The following is a 7,528-nucleotide window of genomic DNA, read 5'->3' on the forward strand; positions in this document are numbered from 1 at the left end:
ACAGGAGAGAGAACAGAGGAGTCCTATCAGACAGGAGAGAACACAGAGGAGTCCTATCAGACAAGAGAGAGCACAGAGGAGTGCTATTAAGACAGGAGAGAGCACAGAGGAGTATTATCAGACAGGAGAGAGCACAGAGGAGTCCTAATAGACAGGAGAGAGCTCAGAGGAGTACTATCAGACAGAAGAGAGCACAGAGGTGTCCTAATAGACAGGAGAGAACACAGAAGAATCCTATCAAATAGGAGAGAGCACAGAGGAGTGCTATCAGACAGGAGAGAACACAGAGAAGTCCTATCAGACAGGAGAGAGCACAAAGGAGTACTATCAGACAGGAGAGAGCACAGAGGAGTACTATCAGAAAGGAGAGAGCACAGAGAAGTCCTATCAGGCAGGCGAGAGCACAGAGGAGTGCTATCAGACAGGAGAGAGCACAGAGGAGCACTATCAGACAGGAGAGGAAACAGAGGAGTACTATCAGACAGAAGAGAGCACAGAGGAGTACTATCAGACAGGAGAGAGCACAGTGGAGTACTATCAGACAGGATAGAACAGAGGAGTACTATCAGACAGGAGAGAACACAGAGGAGTACTATCAAACAGAGAGCACAGACAAGTATTATCAGACAGGAAAGAACACAGAGGAGTACCATCAAATAGGAGAGAGTACAGAGGAGTTCTATCAGGCAGAAGAGAGCACAGAGGAGTACTATCAGACAGGAGAGCACAGAGGAGTACTATCAGACGGAAGAGAGCACCGAGGAGTCCTATCAGACAGGAGAGAGCACAGAGGAGTCCTATCAGACAGCACAGAGGAGTGCTGTCACACAGGAGAGAACACAGAGGAGCACTATCAAATAGGAGAGAGCACAGAGGAGTGCTATCAGACAGAAGAGAGCACAGAGGAGTACTATCAGACAGGAGAGAGCACAGAGGAGTACTATCAGACAGGAGAGAACACAGAGGAGTGCTATCAGACAGAAGAGAGCACAGAGGAGTACTATCAGACAGAGAGAGCACAGACAAGTACTATTAGACAGGAGAGAACACAGAGGAATACTATAAAATAGGAGAGAGCACAGAGGAGTGCTATCAGACAGAAGCGGGCACAGAGGAGTACTGTCAGACAGAGAGAACACAGAGGAGTGCTATCAGACAGGAGAGAACCCAGAAGAATCCTATCAAATAGGAGAGAGCACAGAGGAGTGCTATCAGACAGGAGAGAACACAGAAGAGTACTATCAAATAGGAGAGAGCACAGAGGAGTACTATCAGACAGGAGAGAGCACAGAGGAGTACTATCAAACAGGAGAGAGCACAGAGGAGTACTATCAGACACGCGAGAGCACAGAGGAGTACTATGAGACAAGAGAGAGCTCAGAGGAGTCTTATCAGACAAGAGAGAGCACAGAGGAGTCCTATCAGACAGGAGAGAGCACAGAGGAGTGCTATCAGACAGGAGAGAACACAGAAGAATCCTATCAAATAGGAGAGAGCACAGAGGAGTGCTATCAGACAGGAGAGAACACAGAGACGTCCTATCAGACAGGAGAGAGCACAAAGGAGTACTATCAGACAGGAGAGAGCACAGAGGAGTACTATCAGAAAGGAGAGAGCACAGAGGAGTCCTATCAGGCAGGCGAGAGCACAGAGGAGTGCTATCAGACAGGAGAGAGCACAGAGGTGCACTATCAGACAGGAGAGGAAACAGAGGAGTACTATCAGACAGAGAGAGCCCAGAGTAGTGCTAGCCCACTCTCACTTACTGGACTTTGTCCATTTCTGTGCCATGATTGTATAAGCGATGATTTCTATAAAGGGAAATAAAATATTAGAAAAGTTAAATGTAGATGTACAACAAAAAGTTTTTGTATCTGACAGTGCCCATTTAAAGAAGTAGTGTTTCTGGGAAGTTTAACTATATACCCTACTAAGAAGTTGTTCATTTTTGTAAATAGCAGAAGGGGTATTGTTAGATAATAGTATGCCACTTAATATATTTATCATCATACACTATTTTTTTCATGAAATAACTACACCCTAGACCTGTCATTGTGCCCTCACATGAACCTGTGCTATGTACTTTGTGTTATTTTCTGGAACACAGTGTATAACAGCAACAGTTTTAAACAATGCTGCAACACGTGAATGATTATATATTGCACAGGAGGAAGCACCTTCGGGGATAGAAAGAATTTAAAGGTCTGAAGTCAGTCAGACTGTGCAGAGGTGCAGTTGCCTATGGCAGCCAATAAGATTGCTTCTTTCATTTTTAAAGAAACCTGTGAAGAATGTATGAAGCTATCTGATTGGTTGCCATGGGCAACTGCACCACTCTTCCTATAAACAGGTTTTGATAAATCTCCCCCCCCTGAGTGTGACTTTCAGTTGATTTGGAGTAGTAGCGTGCTTTTGTTTTACTCAAAATTCCTTTTACAATGTTTTACCTGTTTAGAATCCACTGTATGAAATAATATTGACTGAAGATAAATCAGCAAAACCACAGGAGAGCACCTACTACTTTATACCATGATATAGTACTAGAGAAAGTGCTAGTACTCTGTTGGGGGATGATGTACATAGGAGACTACTATAGATGGTATGTGGGAAGAGAAGAAGGGTTCATACCTCCCAACTTTTGCTCAGAGAAAAGGACAAGTCATGCCCCTTACTACGCACCCCAGTCACACCTAACCTCCTTCAATATTTTTCCACTACCATATAAAAACCTGGCCTGCACATGCGGAATGTGAATACATCTATAACAGCAAAAACATTGTCAATGTGTCACCTGAGAGGACCTCCTATCCTGGCAGACTGAACTGACAACCACCACTATCAATACCACAATAGACCATATAAGTGGTTACACTGCAGTTACATCTGGTGACTCATTGTGACCTCTTTTCTGATCAGGGTTGTTCACTTTCCTTTTTCTTCTTCAAAAAGCTCAAACCACCATGAAGATTTCTTTAAGCTACAACTCGTCTGTGCAGAACCGTCTGGAAAAACATTTAAGGCTCCACACTTTTCCAAGACCCTTGGTGCCCCAAACAGTAATAATGCCCCTCTGGTGTCCTACAAAGAGAGTGAGTAGATAAGTGGGTTTGGGAAGAATAGGTAGGTCTTCCCATTAGTTAGTTAGGTCCCTCTAGTAGGTAGACTGTAGTTTTCCCCATTATATAGGTGCCCTTAGTCCAATTACCCTCTTAGATCGCTGTCCACTGTAGGTAGAGCCCCCTGACATAGTTGCACCCCGGGAGGCAAACTCCTTAGATAGCTTTCCCTTGTAGGTTGTTGCTCCATGTAGGCAGACATCCTGGAAATAGTAGCCTCCTGTAGGAAGACTCCCTGGACATAGTTGCTCCCTGTAGGACGAACCTTCTAGATAGTTGCCCCCCTGTAGGCAGTTCCCCCTAGAGAGTTGCCCCGTATAGATAGTGGCCCCCATGTATAGTAGGCCTCTTGTAGATAGTTGGCCCCTTTACATAGTTGCCCCCTGTAGATAGTTGGTCTCTTGTAGATTGTTGCCCCCCCACCCCCCACCATTGTTTGTACATAGCCTTATCTCTAGTCTTGTATATAATCTGGGTGATGTATTATGCAGCAATGGAAAGTACTTACGTGTGTTCTACTGGAAAACAGTCAAGCTCTGGTCCCAATGAGAATGAGAATAAGTTGTGCACCATGGAAGGGGGGCTCAGAAGCTCCATAACAGCAGTGAGAGCACTTAAATCACATTGTCACCAGCGATTAATCTAACAAAATCATTTAGGTTTTTAATCTTTTTTTTATCACATAAGCAGCTATGGCCTAAGCAATGAACTGTTGCTGATGATGACGACAAGGAAAGAGGGAAAAGGGGATTACAGCAAGTAAGGGGTTATATCACAAAAGCAGCCCTAGTCTAAGGGGTGAATTGCCGCTAATGGACAGCTGGCCAGAATTTTATGAGTGGTCAGAGATAAGACGGACTATGGTGGGTTTTGGGGATCATTTATAATCCACTTTAGGTAGGGTCATATTGACAGCTCATGCTGTCATAGGGCTCTGGTCACATGCAGTCTTTGTTTCTGATTCAAGATGGATCATATTCTATATACACAGAAAGTGGTGAAATCAATCATAGATCTATAATAGGCGGCTGTGCAGCAGTTCTGAACCATATGGATTGAATCCAAGGAGAAAATAGATTTTTTTCCTCCAGACGGCAGAATGGTGGCAGCAGCTACATCAAAAGTATTTATCATTTTTTTCGACTCACTTCAAGGGGTATTCCCATCTGTAGAAGTTATACCCTATTTACAGGATGGAGTATATGTCATGTGTACTTCCCCTACATTTGTGAAAAAGTACAAGTTCTTCGTGAATAACAAAGTAGCTTAGTTCTTGAAAAGTTTAAGTGTGTTCCTGACTGACAAGGGCAAAAATTTTAGGGAGAGATTTATCAAAAATCTGTGCAGTGGAAAAGTTGACCGGGCATGCTGGGAGTTGTAGTTTTGCAACAGCTGGAGGCACCCTGGTTGGGAAACACTGCACTAGCGGTGTCACAAGAATGCCGCAGCACTACGCAAATAGCGTAGGGCTAACGCTAGGCTCCTATCGCTGCCTACGCAAATAGCGTAGGGCTAATGTAGGCAGCGATACGAGCCTAGCGTTAGCCCTACCCTATTGGCGTAGTACTGCACATGCGCAGAATAAATTAACTTTGGGGGAGTAGCCGACTCCGGGCTGGGAGGCCGGCACAGCCGGCAGTGACTCATGGGAGCGATGAGTCACCGGGCGAAGATGGCGCCGGATCGTGAAGAAGACGCGGTCGAGCGTCATCAAAGGACCCAGCTTCCGGCCAGATGGAAAAGCGAGGAGAAGTCCGGGAAGAAGCCGACATGGACAACGTGAGTATATTACAATGTGATATAACTTTTATTAATGCTTAACTTCCCCCATAAACAGGTTGCGTCGGAGTACTCCTTTAAGGACTCAGCCCTTTTTCACCTTAAGGATGCAGCCCTTTTTTGCACATCTGACCACTGTCACTTTAAGCATTAATAACTCTGGAATGCTTTTAGTTTTCATTCTGATTCCTGGAATGTCTTTTCGGGACAAATTCTACTTTATGTTAGTGGTAAAATTTTGTCGATACTTGCATGATTTCTTGGTGAAAAATTCCAAAATTTTATGAAAAATTTGAAAACAATGATTTCTTTGAAACTCTCTGCTTATAGGGAAAATGGACATCCCAAATAAATTATATATTGATTCACATATACAATATGTCTACGTTATGTTTGCATCATAAAGTTGACATGTTTTTACTTTTGGAAGACATCAGAGGGCTTCAAAATTCAGCAGCAATTTTCCACAAAATTTTCAAAATCTGAATTTTTCAGGGACCAGTTCAGTTTTTAAGTGGATTTGAGGGGCCTTCATATAAGAAATACCACACAAATGACCCCATTATAAAAACCGCACCCCTCGATATACCTCCCAGTGTTGGAGATGTGGGGTTGGGTTGGGGGATATTTACTACATATTTTGGACCTGCCCATTGATAACCCCTTTTTGGATGCAGGTACAGGTTCTTCTCAGGGAGGTTTTGGGAGTTAGGGTGCCCTTGGATCCCCTGGTCTACCTGCTGCACTTGTCTACCACAGCCTTGGCCAAGAAATCATTCAGATTGTTTTTGCACATAGTTCTAGCAGCTAAGACTCTAATTGCTAAGTATTGGAAACAAATTGCCCCCCTCCTGAGAGGGACCTCGTGACCAGGATCCGGGAAATCCGCTCCCTGGAATCTATCACTGCCTGCCTGAACAACACGATCCCACACTTTCTCTCCATATGGGACCCGTGGGACCGTTACACCAATAGACAACCTCCTTGAATTGTTCATCTCTCATTGACCTTCTCCCTCCGTCTTGCTTTGTTTTCTTCTTTACCTTTGTGTGTTTCTTCTCCCCCCCCCCTTACTCCCGGATGTTTCTTTGTCATTGTCAGACCCCCCCCCCCCCCCTTCTTGTTGTTCGATCACGGATTAGATTTCAATGATCTTTGGATTTGATCTATGTTGCATCACAGACATGTTTACTCAGGATGTCATATGTTATTATTTTTTGTGTGCTCCTTATCACTGGGAAAATTCTCCCCAACTTTGTTTGTGTGTTTGTATTACTATGTAAAAATTCTAATAAAAATTTACAGTTTAAAAAAAAAAAAAAACTGCACCCCTCAAAGTATTCAAAATGACATTCAGTAAGTTTGTTAACCCTTTAGGTGTTTCACAGGAATAGCAACAAAGTGAAGGAGAAAATTCAAAATCTTAATTTTTTTACTCTCGCATGTTCTTGTAGACCCAGTTTTTGAATTTTTACAAGTGGTAAAATGAGAGAAATCACCCTAAAATGTGTAACCCAATTTCTCTCGAGTAAGGAAATATCTCATATGTGTATGTGAAGTGTTCTGTGGGTGCACTAGAGGGCTCAGAAGGGAAGGAGCGACAATGGGATTTTGGAGAGTGAGCTTTTCTGAAATGGTTTTTGGAGGGCATGTCACATTTAGGAAGCCCCTATGGTGCCAGAACAGCAAGAAAAACCCCACATGGCATACTATTTTGGAAACTACAGCCCTCAGGGAATGTAACAAGGAGTCCAGCTAGCCTTCTTCTGAGTATGGAAATACCCCATGTGTGGATGTCAAGTGCTCCTCTGGCGCACTACAATGCTCAGAAGAAGAGCGCCATTGAGCTTTTGGAGAGAGAATTTGGTTAGAATACGGGTCCTTGTTGTCACGATGCCGGCTGGCAGGAGGTGGATCCTCTGTGCCAGAGAGGGATTGGCGAGGACCGCGCTAGTGGACCGGTTCTAAGCCACTACAGGTTTTCACCAGAGCCCGCCGCAAAGCGGGATGGTCTTGCTGCGGCGGTAGTGACCAGGTCGTATCCACTAGCAACGGCTCACCTCTCTGGCTGCTGAAGATACTGAAGAAAGGCGAGGTACAAGGGAGTAGGCAGTAGCAAGGTCGGACGTAGCAGAAGGTCGGGGGCAGGCGGCAAGGTTCGTAGTCAGGGGAGATAGCAAAGGTACTGGTACACAGGTTATAAAACACACAATACGCTTTCACAAGGCACAAGGGCAACAAGATCCGGCAAGGGAGTGCAAGGGAGGAGACTAGATATAGCCAGGGAACAGGTGGGAACCAATTAAGCTAATTGAGCCAGGCACCAATCATTGGTGCACTGGCCCTTTAAGTCTCAGGGAGCTGGCGCGCGCGCGCCCTAGAGAGCGGAGCCGCGCGCGCCAGCACATGACAGCAGGGGACGGGAACGGGTAAGTGACCTGGGATGCGATTCGCGAGCGGGCGCGTCCCGCTGTGCGAATCGCATCCCCAACGGCCATGACAGAGCAGCGCTCCCGGTCAGCGGGACTGACCGGGGAGCTGCAGGGAAAGAGACGCCGTGAGCGCTCCGGGGAGGAGCGGGGACCCGGAGCGCTAGGCGTAACAGTACCCCCCCCCTTAGGTCTCCCCTTCTC

Source organism: Hyla sarda, chromosome 5 (genome assembly GCF_029499605.1).
Source record: "Hyla sarda isolate aHylSar1 chromosome 5, aHylSar1.hap1, whole genome shotgun sequence".
NCBI classification, from domain to species: domain Eukaryota; kingdom Metazoa; phylum Chordata; class Amphibia; order Anura; family Hylidae; genus Hyla; species Hyla sarda.